Genomic DNA, 17098 nt, shown 5'->3' on the forward strand with positions numbered 1-17098 from the left:
GGTTACGGATGTAACCACGAAACGCCTTATGGTTGTCCTTAATTGAGGAAGCTAATTTGGATTCATAGTTTGATTAGGAGGACTTCACAAGAAGTCTTATTTGCTTGTATAAGCTGAGGAGGGAATGTTTCCAGTTTAGGGCTCACTCCCTCTTACTCTTAGCAATTTCTTCCTCTTACTGTAAAATCTGTTAATGTCAGTTGTCCACCAGGCAGGTTTGCTCTTCCTTGAGGAGCTTGTTTTGGTCCTATCAGGTGTGACCGAGTCAGTGCAGTTATACAAATGTTTGTATAAATCATTGCTGTAGAACTCTGCATAGCTGCCAGTTCCATTTGAGTGGGTGGGTGCAGTAAAGCTATTTATACCATCCTGTAAGAGGTTATAATCTGACTTGGAGAGGTTTTTTAGTTTAGTTGCTGCTGGGGGGGTCATGTGTGATAGTTAGTTTGAATGAGACTGATTTGTGGTCAGATCTCACTAGGGAAGACCTCATAGTGGGGGTGCTACAGTGGTCCCCCATATTGGTAAGCACCAGATTGAGGATGTTACCACCCCTTGTGGGGGTGTCAACCAGCTGGTCCAGTGCACTAGAGTTAATGAAGTCGACGAGGCTTTGGGCAAGTGAGTTAGAGCATGAGTAATATATCCAGTCAGTGGATTGATAGATAAAGTTGCCCAAAACCAGGTTGTTCCAATGCATCTTGATAGATTCAAGTAGATCCAAATAGGCGGAGTGGATGTTCTGACTCATAGAGGGAGTTCTGTAGCTGGCAGTGACTTGAATAGGTGTCCTACTAACAGTTAATTGCACCTTTAGTATCTCCAGGGAATCATATTGTTTAACTAATCTGGAGGTGTATTTATCTTTAATGAATATCAATACACCACCTTCTTTAGTTTTCATACCTTTATTTTGTGGTCTGAACATGTGAAAGGAGGTGTAGCCCAGTATGGTTGGGGTGCTCTCCACAGCCTTGAACCAGGTCTCCGTGACTGCACAAATGTCTAAGTCTTCCAAGGTGAGGACTGCTTCCATTGAGTGCAGTTTCATTTTAAGACTACTAGCGTTTAGCTGCATAACCTTAAGGTTGTTTTTAGATGGAGTTTTTACATTGGGGAATTTTGTCCTTGAGACATTGCCTAAAAAAGGCAGTATGGGGGTGGCAAGAGCCTTAGCCAGTAGTCAAAATCCCAGGGTTGACAGATGAAGGCCATTTCTGTCAAAGCATCGAGGTCTGTCGATTATGTTATCCAAGGCTGACAGATACTGTATCCCCTTAGAATGACACCAGAAACTAAGCAATTATTGAAGTCAATAATTTTCTGTTTGTATTGAGGTATCATCCTAGGTGAAGGTGAAGTGCTGCTTAAGGCTAGGAACATACGTGCCTGAGACACATAGTCTGAGAGCTCAGTCATTTCTCTATTTTTATAGTCCAGAGAGGTACATCTCATGTCACTCACACCAACATGGACTATGACAGAGTCATAACAGTACCTGTTTTTGAGAGACTTGAGTGCATGTGTGATATGGCGGAGCCAGGCACCTAACAGACAGCTGACCATGACCATCTCCTTATCCAGCCTGGTGAGAGGGCCATGTGTGTCTCCCACAATGGAATCACCTATGACTAATATGTTTGGTTTGTGTTTTCTGTTAAGGGCTTGATAGGTGAGACACTGGTGTGAGAGCTATTATGTGCATTGTGTTGGGCAGAGGAATTATGTGTAGTGTGCTTGTGTTTGTGTTTGGGAGGTCTCTGGTGTTTAGTTATGTTTCTGGTGAGGACATTCGCATATGTAGGTATGTGTGATGTTGGTTTGGGTGGAATAGGAGATGAGGTGTGCATGTTGACAACCCGCTCATTGTTATATGTACTGACTGATGTGCAAGAGACAGCATGGATTCAAGGTTAATATAGTTGCATCTCACATCTTGAGTTTGTGTAGACTAGGAGTATATATGTTGCAGGAATATGGAAAATGTTTGCTAAGGTTTGTTAGTATTGTATGTATCTACATCAGTGTTTACAATGTAAGAGTTTAATGAAAGTATTTAAAAAGTAAAGAGTGGCCTTTGTCTTCTAGCAAGAGTGAACTAACCTCTCAAGAGCCAACGATAGGAACCTGTTATATTCCCCAAGCAAGGCTTCAAGTTACCAGACTTCTCCTCTCAAAAGAGACAAAGGTATGTCAAAAAAAAGATATGAGGCGTAATATTGTAAGTGTTATGGTGCCACATCATTTAAAAATTGGACAGGAGGGGAGAAGGGAAAGATGTGGTAGCTTGAGGTTAAAATTTGCTGTGAAATAATTAGACCAGGAACTCAGCTCCGCCCCAAAGACTGTAGTCTTCGCATCCAGTAGGAAGCTCAAGTCTAATGTATGTCCTGATATGTGCTTTGCAGAATCTGATCAACACTAACTTCATAACACAAATAAATTATTTAGTAAGAGCTACCAATTCAGATATTAAAGTCACCAAGCACAGCAAGGCTCCTAGTTGTAATCTGACAGCTGCAATTTTGAAAAGAAACAACCCAGTGAAAGTAGGTGAACAACCAGAAGGGTAAAGGAGTAAACAAAAAAGGGGGCAAAATGACAAAATAAGAAGGAACCTAGATGTATAGTGAAGTAGTTAGGCAGTAAGCTCAGGAATGGCCCCAAGAACAGTAAAAAGGATTATCCCCAAATAAGAGTGGCAGGCTTTAGATATAAATTCATAGTGCCATTTAACCAGAGTGTAAACTAATAATAAATAAGAGCAAACAAAGTGGAAACAGGTTCAAGCTTATTTTATAGTTTGAAACATAAAGCTAGTCAAAAAGAACACAGGGCAAAAGGGGCTGTATCAACAGTATTGATACAACAGAGCTGACAAAACATATAACTGTTAAAATATAATAATCACTATAAAACCAGCAATGTGCATAGTTTTAGCAAAAGGAGAAGACAGTAAATTGGGAAAAAATTTAGTTGAACTTAAAAAATATTGGTAATTTAAACTCAGAACAAATGATTGTCCGTTTATATTATGAAAAATATAAAGCTATTATATAACTAATAATTAAGCAGTACTAATATAAACATGGCTAAACCTGAAGTGAATGGATAGAAGCAGATGATAAAAACAAAATGCAAAAAGAAATATAAGGTCAAAGCTCAAATCTGGGGTGTTTGGAATGATAGAAAATAAATTATCTTGATAAGTTGATATAGAGATAAAAACTGTAAAATGTGGTATAGTAAGCAGCTTGAGCAATTCCCCCTTGATTCAGAGATCAAAGGTAATAAGCTGTCATAAAGGTAGTGCTAATTGTAGTGGCCATCTATAGCTCATCTGATGCTTAGAATAAAACAGGAGGGGGATAAAATACAAAGCCATAGTCACTTGACCCAGTGCAGAAAATGGAAATATGGCATTATTTGAAAATGGTAGCAGAACAGCTAATGACGCAAATAAGAAAAAACACATTTCCCGCAAGTCCAAGAGTAAAGATTAAAAAAACAGTTGTGACATCCCAGAAGCCCATGGTATACACAATACACAAAACACAAGTCTGTAGCTAAAATGGTGCAACAGGATCAGTAACCACCATACCAGTCAGGCACAAATCAGCAGCAGCCCACACAGCTACAGAAATGAACATGAATACAGCAAACTGCAAACTGAAAAGGAGAAAAAAAGTCTGAGAAGTTAAAAGTCAGAAACAACACTACCACACTGCAATCCAAAGGGAGCTGCAGTATTCTATGTAGCTACAGCAGAAAAGAAGATCAGACTGAAGGAGGAGCAGAATGGGTTAAATAGGGCCCTAGTGGACCAAAATTTAACACAGGATCATCCAGAATAACAAACACTACACAGAGATCTTTTGAAGTGTCAAAGCCATGTCCTTATGTCATAAAGTATCTCATTCCATAGTGCAAGGGTGACCTCTGCAATAGAATGCCTTTATTGCTTCTAAGGGAATATACTTGATCTCTGAATTGCACGTTTAGGACTAATGGTGGGCAGTAACACTCCTTCGGCAGCTTATGAATTAGTGTATTAAGTAATAAGGTGGCTCTAGCAGTTACTGAAAGCCACCCGTTGGAGTTGAGTGCAACACTATGGTGCTCTCATTTACTGGCTAGGTTGATTACTCTTAATGTTTTTCTCTGTATGTAGTATTCTGTGATGTCTGCAATGCAGTAAAAGTGAAACTATACTTTAGCCTGTATTACTTAATGGGATTAAAGTGGATGAAAAAAGTAAAGAAATAAACTGCACAGCAAAATAGTTGAAATTATTCTCAGCAAAAGAGAATGCTACTAACAGAACACCACATTGTGTAGTAATGCATTTGAACAATGTATTGTAGCTAAGACCATGTGTATACTAGCTGCATAGTGCCTGTTAGAGTGAGGGTATTCTTAGTGAATTCACTATAGCACATTAAGGTTGAGTAATAGGCCTGAAAATAGAGTCAGACTTGTGTTTACATGTATGCATTCAGTTTCAGAGAAATACAGAATGTTTCTTTCTCAAGGGAAAGATACAATCTTGTTGGTTAAGTGTAAAATGTACAGAAATAGGGTTTACAGAATGTTCTTTTCTCAAGGGAAAGAAGTACATAGCAATGGAATGCGAGATAAAGAGGTACATGCAAGACCAGGCTTGGAAACCAAGGCTAAGGAGGCATGTAAAACATTACAGGGTTTTGGTATTAGAATATACTTCAGATACAGTTTGTGAAGTTAGTCAGTTAGTTCGGGCTGACATACAGAAAAGATTAAATATCCATCATTCCATAAGGAAGTTACAATGCAGACACTCAAGCCTGAGTACAGAAGACAGGTCAAATAAAGACTGTTTCAGTATATATTATTTAAGAAAATCAAAATGTATGTGCAGAAACTTTGGATATATTTGGCAGCACTGTTATTATTACTAACCAACATTCCATCATTTCTACAGACTGTTATATTTATCAGCACTGTTAATGAAGACAGTGTTCAGATGTTGTAAACCTTTCATAAAGCTTTATTAACTGAACTACAGTGTTTGCAGAATTCCTTATGAAAAGTACAATAGACTTGGCCCATAAAAGAGAGACTGGTGCCTATTCATATCACATGTTTGGGTAATTAACAGCTAAAGACTTTCATTCTAGTCTCATTTCAGTTGTTTCCAGTTAATTCCAGTATACTACAGTCTTATCAATTCTTTCAATAGTGAGCCCACCATTGATATGGGGACAACAGTTAAAGTCCCAGAACCCCATAGCAACCTTACATCAGCAGTCAGACTATGTGTGATCTACATAAAATTTACAGAAGAGCAGTGTTTCATTCAGCTACATGTATTCTACAAAGCGATCTACAGAAAGTGTCTCCTTCAAAGCATCCTTATCAGCAGTCACACTACAGGTACCATTTGACATTTCTTCAAACTTCAACAGTTGTAGTGAGTAACCCTTTCAAGTACAGTTTCAGGTACAGCAGTCAGCTTAACACTTTTTTCCAGTCTATCACTAACTACAGCAAGTGTTTCATAACAGGCTTTTCAGCAGCACACCAGTGCTTTTCCAGACAGGATACTGTGAACTCCATACAGAGTAAGGCCACAGCTGACAGCACTACAGTTACTAGGGAGCAGACCTTTTGGTAAGACACTACTAATAAACTTCATACAGAAAACAGCCAGAGCAGACAACCTCTATATACAGTAATTGCAGCTGATAGACAAATTGCAGAGCACCAGTGTTTACTTCAGAAAAAGCCTCAAAAAATCAACAGACCAGACTATTTCAGGAACTGTACAACCTTCAGCAGTGTTCCTTCAGAACATAGAAAGACATTATTCAGTTAATAGCAATGTATTTCATCTCCACAAACATTCAAGTTTCCACTGTGACATCATCCAGCCAATAAGCAAGAAAAAGGTTTAAAAAGCTGCAACCAAGAGGACACATTCTTTCAGAATCATAAAGTTATGCAAGAATTTATATGCACTTTTTAGCTAACAGCTCAGAAACATTTAAATTCATCAGTAAAAGCAATTCTTCCAGAATAATAAAGTTCCGTAAGACTTTATAAGCACTTTTTTAGCTAAACACCTCATAAAAGTTTAAGTACATCAGTAAAAGTAATTTGCATATCTCTTGTGTAAACATGTCAAGTAATACTTCTACAGTTAAGAAATTAGTAAATGTTTGGTTTAAAGTTAAAAATTGGGTAAAGCAGTCTAAAAAACTGTGTTCCAGAAATGTTTTTTTTTTTTTAGAGTTGCATCTTTCCAGATGCAAAAGGATTAAATCAGAGAAGCACACTGCATCTCATCATTCACAGAATAAGTTGGCTTTTGTCAGTAATTCTAATTTACTGTTTTCAAACATCAGTGTAAATGCTACAGCACATGTAATTCAAAGTATGTAGTTAAGTAGCAATATGGTAAACACAGACGTAAGCACAATCAGTGTACAAACAAGTGCAAATATTGCACTGAGAGGGGATCAGAATGCATATTTTGATCAGTCTGATAAAATAAATGATGTACAGATTAGTTCTATATAAAAAGATTTTCAGCTTTTTTATCTATAAAGGGTGGGGCAGTCCAGCACCAAACCAAAGCGTTATCTGTCATTGTTTAAGGTTAAAAGAAATAATATTTAATTGTTTACAGAAAAAATATGGAATAATGTACTGATTAATACAGACAAATCGACTTTAGTTACAAGCAGACCTTTATTTGAGGATACAAATGCAGTTTTGTCAGTTTTTAAAGGGTCAAAGATTCCTGCAGCTAACACTTCGAAGTGTAACAGCTCCATACTATGTATGGACAAGTCATTAGACTTGTTGTTGTTTTAGACTTAAATGTACAGAATTTGAAGAATTAGCTATGACAGGAACTTGTAGATTTATGGGTTAAAGATAAAATAAATTCCAGTTCAGCTGACACAGCTAAAGTGCTCAAAAAGACATATTGCATGTGGCCAGTTAAAAAAAAAGGGTAACCATATGCATCTATGTTGTGCAGGGTATACCAGAAATGACAGTCAAGTTAATTCATAGAATAAAGTGTTTACAGTTACAGATTTGACAGATGATTTTTTTGTGTTATTGTTTTGTTTAGCAGTCAGTTGAGAGCTTTGTACTAAAGTGTTGCAATGTATAAAGAATATCTTATTACAGAGACAAAAAAAGCATTCATGAATATTAAATAATGTTTTGGTAGTTTACAAAATGTAAAATTTAAAGTTAATGCTACATTGTAAATATGACAGTACAGTCAACAGTTCAGATCCTATACATAAAAAGAGCACATAATAAAAATTATATGTCATTAAAGCCACAGTTTCAACTCTTATGTTATAAAGGGCAGACAAGTAAAGTTCCAGAATTAGATCAGTTCAACTCTAGTAATAAATGTGTATATTATATAAAGAAACTTCATGTACTTGTTTAAAGGACATGCAAGTAAACTTCCAGATAAAGAAACTTCACATACTTGTATTAAAGACAGACAAGTAAACTTCCAGAATCAGACCAGTTTAAATCTGGTAATAAATGTGTTTATGTAATCAGTTTAAGATTGTATATATTTCATACAAAAATTGCAGTTTACCAAGCACACAAGATCAGATTACAGTCAGTTTAGCAAGCTGAATTGAAGACAGCACTGTATGCCTTAAGGCAGAATGGTGAAGATACATTTAATACAGTTTATGCAGTTGCAGTTCTTACTATTTATCCAAGAACATTTTAGACAGTAATGATAAATTCTTGCAGCATTTATTAGTACTGAAATGTTAAATGAGAAACAGTTATGGTAAGACAGTGGGTGGAGTTTCACTCACAGAACAATATGCTAGAATCTGAGGGTCACGTGAATAAATGTAAAAACAAGTATGTATGTTTTCAGACAGTTATATAACAATACTAGTTTTCAGTTTATATTTATATGTATATGTTCAGACAATACCGACAAAAAATATTAATAGTTTAGTTTCCAGAATATAAAATTATCAGATTTCAGTTTTGTTTTTTTTTTGTCTGTGTTCATTAACACTGGCAGGAAAGCTACTCCTACTCGTGTAGATGTTCAGTATAAATATGTATCAAATTTCAGTCAAGATTCGAAATATGACATTCATACTCAGTTATGTGTTCAGTATAGTACATTTCAGTCAAATGTCAGACTATAAGATTAATAGTTATTTCACATTATTCAGTCAGAAAGTGACAGAATTGTTTGTAACAGGCTTATTACGTCATACATTTCTACTACATCATCCTTTATTCAGTCATTAGTTTTAAGGGTAAAATGTCAGAATTACATTATTCAGTCATTAGTTAAGGGTAAAGTGACAAGTTATTTATTAAAGGCTTATTAAGATAAGTTGTCTAAAGAATAGGCAGTAATAGTTATTTAGTATACTCAAGGTGTAACAGGGCAAGCTTAATTTGTTAATTAATTAACAGATTATAGTGCACCTTATTGTACATTAGTCAGAAAGTTAAAAGGATACTGACAGGGTTTGCAAAGGTATATATGTGAAATACAGAAAGTATAGATTTTAGTAAGCTATTATAGTTCATAAATATTTATAGAATATTTTGGACACAAATTTAGGAGGCAGACATCTATTACAGCACATAGAAGGTAAAAAAGGTAAACAGAAGTATTAACAGATCTAGATAAAAAATTTGCAGGCACCAGTTAAAATAGTATATGGTAATTATGCTTCAAGACCAGTTGTAAAGTTATCACTTTACTGATGATTTCAGTTCATCTTCAAAAAATAGCCATCATGCTTGATAGACTATACAATAAAAAAGAAAACGGACTAAACAGTACAATGCTTAGCGTTAAAGCAGTGGACAACAGTAAACTGTATCATTTGCTATAAGAGAGAAACATTATGGTACACTTAGGCACCAGTTCATAAGGTAAAAAAACATAGGCAATAGACAGTATAATTTTACCATTACAGCATACAGAAATAGGGGAAATTAGGCAGGGTTAACAGTTTGTATTCTAACTTAAACACTTACAGCTGAGCATCACAGTAAATGAGAGAACAGTGTGATAATTTGCACAAAACTTTGGGCTTGTTTAAATCCCTACACCAAACATATTTTACTGTTCTTAAAATCCATGTATTTGAATGGTTTCCAGTAGTTGGATATACCTTCTCTAACTCAGGCATAGATTTAACTGATTAATTTCCAAATTTCTTTGCAATTAGAGAATATTTACAAAATTTTGGAGTTATTTATTTATTATCAAAATTGTAAGTAACCTGCAGAGAATGTGCAGATTTATGTGTAAAGTTAATGAAAGCTGATAACTTCCTAATACTGTTCTGTCTAGCAAAGTGCTTGATTTATACACATATTTGGTCCATGTAATGGTGTTGCTGAAGAGAGTCAATAGACAAATCCCTCTGTCTATGCTCTTAAGTGTTTATAGTGACATGTTACAGGGGACTCTGGAAGTGAAAGTTTGGAAGATGAACAGCGTGGATGGAGAAATGAGAAGCAGGGTGTGAAAAATGAAAAAAAAAACTGTACTTGAAAATTGAGGATAAGACGAGAGATGGAAGGAGTTATCCATCTGCACCATTGATGACTCGTGTAGATTGAACACTGCAAGACAGTTGCCCACACATATGGGTAAGGGAGAGAAGCTGGGTATAGCCGGAGGGTGCTTCACAATCATCCAGTAGAGGCTGGTAGTAAGGCATAATGATTTGATAGGTAGAAGAAAACCAGTGGGGTATATGGAAATGTGCATTCATTGCTACTTTGCATATTGCCTCTACCTTATATAGCGGGCAGTTTAAGTGGTTAGTGTAGCACTGCTCAGTATGTGATGGTTGCAATCTACAGCCACAAGTTGTCTTGCATCTTAGTGCATAATGTTTATGAATCAAAGGCTTTGAAGTAATTTTGACTGCATTAGAGAGCTTACCTAAATGAAGGTAACTCATACGGTCAAAATAGGGGACTCTACCTCCTCCAGCTGACCCGTAACCAGTGGTGTTCCACAAGGATTGGTTCTGGGACCCCTGCTGTTCGGAATCTGTTCTCTGAAGTACAGGCTAAAACTAAAGGACTGTGCCTGATAAAGTTTGTTGATGACTGCAAACTAGGAATGATCATTCAAACCCTTAGCGATGCCAACATCTTGCAAAAAGGTCTTAAGCAGTCTAATGACTGGTGCCAAAGTCATGGTTTTAAACTTAATGCAAAAAAAATGCATCATCATCCCCTTCAGCAAAGGTGATGTTCCTGCAAACTACCACATCAATAGCAAATACCCTAAGCACATAGTCAGTGATGAGATATCTGGGCACACAGGTCGACAGCAACCTTAACTTTGATCACCATGTCTCCACAGTGGTAAGAAGGGTATTTTATATTGCTCATCTCACAAGTAAGGGCATTGCCTCTGGAAAAAAAGAGGTTATAACCCCCCCCTATTCTTCCCTCATCAGGCCAATAGTAGAGTACAATGATGCCTTTGGTATGTCCCTTTCCAAACACTTGCAATTGGAGAGACCACAAAGGTTCCTTACAGAGAAAATTCAGGTTCTTCAAGATCTGTCTTATGCAGACAGACTGAAATCATTGTTACTTTACTCTGTGTCATACAGACTTTTCAGAGGCAACCTGTGCCTTGCATATAGAGCAATCTCTGACCCAGCTTTAATGGAAATGCTGCACATTCGCAAGTTAAATGGCACATGGGTCACTTGCTCAAAGGAACTTAACCTGGTATGTGACATCAACAGAACTTGCTGGAGAGACAGATTTGTCTCACAGAGGTTGCCCCACCTTTGGAACAAGCTTCCTATTCATGTTAAACAAACCCCCTCATTGGCCTTATTACGTGTAATTTGGATGATTTGATGGGTAACTGGAAATTCACACCGGGGGTTCCACCTGTGTCCCTCTTGGACAGGGGCAATAGGTGCTAATTCCTATTGTCTGCTTGAACCAGACACCATTGGGAACACTTGAACTTGTTTAGACTTGTAAGGGCCCTGGAGTCATTAGCCTAGTGACCTCGTATGATCCTATGAAGAGCTGTTTTATCTTAATCAAGTGCAACAGTAGAGGAGAATGAAATTGACAGTAGAACACAGGTTAGAAGTACTGAAGGGAAAAAATATTTAGAAAGAGGGTTATCTTCCCAGTTTTGTAGTTGCTGCATTTTGACCATCAATGCTTCCTTGTTGGTTCACTAAAAGGCATTCCTGAATAACACCATTGGCAGGCAGATTATTCTTGAATGTATAAAATTTTAGTTCAGAGGATGCATTACTTTTCTTCTGTTGCATTATATTACTTTTTCAGTGGAAAAAAAGTTCTCCAAATGATGTTTGGAACTTATTCTGTAAGGTTGTTTAGTGCTAGCATATGTATATTTCCATGCGATGAACAGTTTAAGCAATATTATATAATATAGTAATTATATATATAACTATTATAATATAATATCTCCCTCCTCAGGCTACCTCTCTATTATGCTCATTGCTTTATATTTTTCTCTTCCTCATTTCTTCTGGCATTTCTACTCAGTAATTATATTGCTCTCTACACCTTACTACCCAAACTTACTCCCTAATTTTCTCTCAGCTTATTATCTCCTGCAATCTTTCTTTGTATTAATTGTTATCTGAACTGTTGATATTATATTTCTAACTGTATTTGTTAAATTATTCTTGTATTTCCGGAGCTTTTCTCTCTGGGCCTCCACTGAAAATGAATATGTATCCAGTTGGACTTTCCCGGTTAACAAATGTAAAATATAAATAAATAAATAAATAAATATTACCCAAAACATTCCCATAATACCTCACCATAAGGCCACTAGCCACTTTTTATCTCTGACCTGTGGTGTTGGATCTCTTTTATGTCTCACAATGTCAGTGGCACAGCAGGTAGAACACTCACCTTTGGTGCAGAAAGCTGTGGTTTCTATTCCCACACCAGGTAACAGGTAGCACATTCGCCTTTGGTGCAGCAGGCTGTGGGTTCTATTCTCACACCATGTAGATTGATTGCTGACACTGCAGTGCAGCATAAGGGAGGTGCTGCACTCCTGAGTGTGCCGACCTTCTGATAAGTTGTTGAGACCCCATCCCCATGAGTTGGTGGTAGCTCAGGTGAGTGTAAAAGATCCCACAGCATCTGTGGAAAAGAGTAGAGGAAATTCCCTGATGCCCTGGCCAAATTTCCCCTGGTAGTATAAATGCCATCTCGGGTCTCCCCTGAAAAGAGGGTACTAGCCTAGGTGAACTAACCCAGTCAACAAAAGATAAATAAATAAATTTAGATTTATATCCTTTGGTGGCAACAATTTTTCTACTAACATAGATGCATACCATCTATCTAGCAATGCTAGAGCATCATGTATGATGTTTACATTATTTAGTAGCACTGTTTATCATCATGCTGTTCACCTTCATAGGTAAATGTAATTTCATTATGAATTCTGTTGTATGCTAACATTTCTTTTATTGTACCTGTAGGTCTGAAAAATGGTCTTCGTATCCTTTCATCCCTGCATCAGGTAAATACCTGCATTTTTCATTTTATAGGTTCATAGGTTCATACTAGGCTATCTGCCCAAGGGCATTTATAAGCCTAGCCCATAGTTATGTGGCTTTCGCCACCCCTTTAGTTTGAATAAAAACTATGCCTATCATTTTGCTGTGCCTCTGTCAAGCAGTGACACTGAAGTAATCCCTGGGGTATATCTGCAATCTCCCATCCATTGGTCAAGATTCCTCTTGAACAAGGCCAGAGAGGATTTTGTTCCACAGCATAGGGAGTCTCTGGGTGATGAATCTGTCCCTCCAGCACGTTCTATTTATAACCGTGTCAAGGTTTAAGTCTCCCGCCCTTGTGGTTCTGAGGGATCTAGATTTTTTGAGGTGAAGCATATTCATCAAATCTGGGTTTGACATGGCCTTATATGTCAGGCACAGGTCACCTCTGAGCAAGCGGTATGAGACTGAATAGAGCTGGAGTTCTTTCAGTCGGGCAGCATAAGACATATTTTTGAGACCCTTTATCCTTTTGGTGAGGAACTTTTGGGGCCTTTCAAGCTGCAGCAGGTGTCTGCTCAGATACATTCCGAACGGGGCATTGTACTCAATCATAGGTGTAATGAGTGATGAGTACAGGGGGACGATGACCTCCCTTGATCTAGATGTGAATCCCTTCATGATCAGGTGGGCGATATAGAAGGTTTTCCTAACTACTTTAGCAACATGAGTGTCAAGCGAAGGCTACTGTCAACCTGGGTCCCCAGATCCCTGATGACTTTTTCTGTGCTCAGTGGATTGCCACCTATATGGTAGCTAGGGGTAACCTTGTTTTTCCTGAAGGGTATGACTATGCATTTTTTGGCGTTTAACTTCAGGCCATGGCTCTGGCACCAGTTATCCGTTTCTGTGAGGCCCTTCTGGAGGATATCTGTGTCAGATGTGTTTTCGACTATGGCGCCCAGTTTGCAGTCATCTGCAAACTTTGTCAGCCATAACCCTCCTGTGTTTGCTTGTACTTGGGAAAAGTAGATGCCGAACAAGAGTGGACCCAGGACTGAGCCCTGTGGGACACCACTTGTGACAGGCTTTGAGTCTGACATGGCTCCAGCAACTCTGACCCTGTGGGTTCTGTCACTTAGCCAGTTTGCAACCCATCTTGTGATGTATGGGTTTACATTCAAGCTGATGAGTTTTTCGATGATACCTGAGTGGGGTATTGTGTCGAAGGCCTTTGCCAGGTCGAGGTAGGCTGTATGGACTGCCTTTCCCTCATCAATGGCCTTGGTGACTGTCTCGAAAAAGTCAACCAAGTTTAAGAGGCAGGATCTGCCTTTGACAAAGCCAAACTGGGTTGGATCCAAAGTCTGCAAGTTCCCTATGTCTTTATTTATGAGTTCCATTATGATCCTCTCCATGGCTTTGCAGATAAGGCTTGTCAAGCTAATGGGGCTGTAATTTCCAGGGTCTGTGGAGGCACCGCCCTTATGAAGTGGGACCACAGTCGCCGTGCACCACTCCTTGGGTACGTATCCTGAGGTGAGGCTAAGATTAAACAGCTGTCCTAACTGTGGGTTTAATTCCTCGTTGAGTTCGTGAAGCACACAGCCGGGGACACCATCCGGTCCCATGGATGCTGTGTTTTTTGCCTTAGTGCGGGCAGTTCTCACCTGGGCGTTGGAGATGTTTGGGGGCTACAATCCTCTGGAATAGATATCTCTCCTTTTGGGGGGGCGGGAGAAGTTTGCACTGAACCTGTCAGCCAGTATGTTGGCAATGTGTGTAGGTTCAGTAATTTTCACATCATTTTGAACTAATTCTGAGCATATCTGGGAGTTTCCTCCTAGGTTTCTAACATAGCTAAAGAAGGCCTTATGATTCTCTTTAGAGTCCTTGGCGATTTTCTCTCAAAATTTGCCTTGGATGATTTTATGAGAGCTCTTAGTTTTTTACTTATAATGATCAAAGGTGTCTTACCTTTCAAGGATTTTGCTCTATCTTGTAGTAGCTTCCTCCTTTTGTTGTAGAGCTTGTTTATGGCTGGGGTCCACCAGACTGGACGCTTGCCTTTGGTACAGAGAGTCTTAGTTTTGTTTGGGATTGCCTGATCCATGCAGTCCTGTAGGTGCTAGTAGAAGGCATTTGTAAGTGATTCAGCGGTTTGAGTAATGTTTACCACTGGCTCAGGGGCCTTAAAGGAGACTACACTAGTTTTTAGAAGTGTGAAATCTGCTTTTGAGAAGTTTTTCACTGTGGTCTTTTTTGTTTTAGGTGGGGGCGGGATGAGGACCTCCAGCGAGATTAGTTTATGATATGATCTCACCAGTGAGGGGTATACTTCCAGTGTTGAACATTTTGATCCCATGTTCATGATGATGAGATCAAGTATGTTTTCTCCTCTTGTGGGGATGGTGACTAGTTGTTCCATGGCATTTGAGTTTATGAACTCCAGGAATCTTTGGGTTAGAGTGTTCGGGCTTGAGTAGTGTTCCCAGTCTATATTAGGGTAGTGGAAGTCACCTAGTATGATGGTGTTTGGAGATACATTTATCCCCTCCAATGTTTTCAGGAAGGCCATGTGAGGTTCCTAATTATTCCCACCTTTAATGTAATCCTTCCCCATTATTGCAGGTATGTAGTTTGACAGTATTCATATTATTGTGGATGTCTTTACTCTTTTCAGACTCTTAATTGGTTTACCTGCTTTCAAACAAGTCAGACCAAAAAGTACACAATGAGGAACCTTGTTTGCAGACAGAAACGCCTCCGAGTCAAAAAGCTTCTTAACGCTTTTATTTTGAACAAACCAAAAGAGCGTTTTCGCCACAGACCACTGCAGCTTCTTCAGAGAAACAAGTTAGACAAAAAACACTCACTTTAAAAATACTACATCAGGAAATGACATATTCCTGTTTCCTGTTACCGAACAGTTGTATTTAAAAACACATACAAAGTGCTAAAAAGATAAAGGCATCCCACATTTAAAATCATTTTTAAAAGTAGCACACAACAATAAGAAATGGATTCAATTATATGAAAAAAGATCTCAGCGACTTAACAATAATATAGATGACAAAAAACAGATGTCATTACTGTTTACAATAAACTACTATACAAAATATGTAAGTAGATCTATCGAAAAGTATACTCTGATACTCTCTTAAAACATTAAAAATCAAATTTACCTTATATGAGGTGTGTATAAGGGTTAAATACTGCTCATATTTGCTCAGGCTTAGTTTATTAAACATTCTGTTTGTGCTGTAACCATGCAGGACTAAGGAAAAGAGAAGAAAGAAGAAGGGGAGGGGAAAGAAAAGGAAAGGGGAAAAATATCCTTTGCCCTGCGGAAAACACGTGCGACCTAAAAGATTCAGCACGTGAAAATCCATTGTGTCTTCCTACTAAGACCACTGAGACTAGGTTATATCCCTGACTGTTAGGTTAAGCAAACCCTGAATAGAAGACGGTCAAGTCAACTAGCTAGACCCAATGTGTTAGTGCAAGGTGCTGAAAACACACAAGACTGCCAAGTCATCCAATATGTGTTGCCTGATATACTGGTCAGACCTGAAGTCAGAGAAAACTATATAATAACAGTAGGTTTTACCTAAAATAACTTTTTAATTTAAGAACTGGGGCAATGTTGCAGTTAGTGTTAAGGCCAGGGAAACAGAAAGCGTCCAAGCGCAACTGCCAATCCAGCTCACAATTTTCTAGTATTAAAGATACAGGGCCCCCTCTGATTTTTAAGGGTACATGGTCTATAGCCATAAAGCTAAAACTATGTCCTGGGAACAATGCAATATGTTTGGCCAGTGCGTTGTCATCTTTACATGTCCTAATTGCATACAAGTGCTCATACATCCTATCTCGCAGTCTCCTATCGGTTTTTCCGATGTAGAACCCAGAGCAGCAGTTGCACATAGCAATGTATATAACTGATTTGCTCTCACAATTAAGTGCATGCTTGATGACAAACTTCCTGTCCCTAACAAGGAATGTCTCCCCTGTTCGGACATTGTTACAGAAGTTACAGAATCCACATCTGGACATTCCTTTCCTTTTATAAAAACTATGCTGTTGGATGTCCCTTTGTAATAGTTCCTTCAAATTTTTAGATCGTTTAAAAATAAATCTAGGTTCGTCTCCCAATTTTCCTGCTAATGATGGGTTTGAGGATATCAACCTCCAATTCTTACGGATGATGTCCAGAATTGCTTCTGAATTAGTACTAAAAATAGTGACGAAGCTCAAAGATAAATCTGTATTTGATTCTCTGCGGTCAACATTGCTACCTATTAGACCACTTATAGGCACCTCATCTGTGAAACTACTAACTACACTTGAGGAGACCTTTTGTTTAGTCAATAAAGGGGTGTAGAAGCCTCTAGTTCTTTTAAGAGTAACTTCCTCAATAAGTTCACAAACCATTTTTTCAGGATAGCCACGGTTAGTGAACATTTCCTTCAGAAATGAACATTCCTTAACAAAATCCACAAGGGTGCTGCACATTCTTCCTGCCCTCACCAGCTGTCCCTTCACTATAGATC

General features: G+C 38.2%; 1 protein-coding gene across 1 annotated transcript in view; it reads left to right on the top strand.

Annotated features, from left to right (window-relative positions):
• Positions 1-2114: 2114 nt before the first annotated feature.
• PAM (peptidylglycine alpha-amidating monooxygenase) overlaps positions 2115-17098 on the top strand; it is a 2584515-nt gene continuing 2569531 nt past the window's right edge. Inside the window, exons 1-2 of the mRNA XM_044063879.1 lie at positions 2115-2188; positions 12528-12568. The gene's annotated coding sequence lies outside the window, so the exon portion shown is untranslated. The remainder of the gene's footprint in view (positions 2189-12527; positions 12569-17098) is intronic.

The sequence above is a fragment of the Protopterus annectens genome, chromosome 2.part2, assembly GCF_019279795.1.
Source record: "Protopterus annectens isolate FY-2018-M chromosome 2.part2, PAN1.0, whole genome shotgun sequence".
Lineage (NCBI taxonomy): Eukaryota > Metazoa > Chordata > Ceratodontiformes > Protopteridae > Protopterus > Protopterus annectens.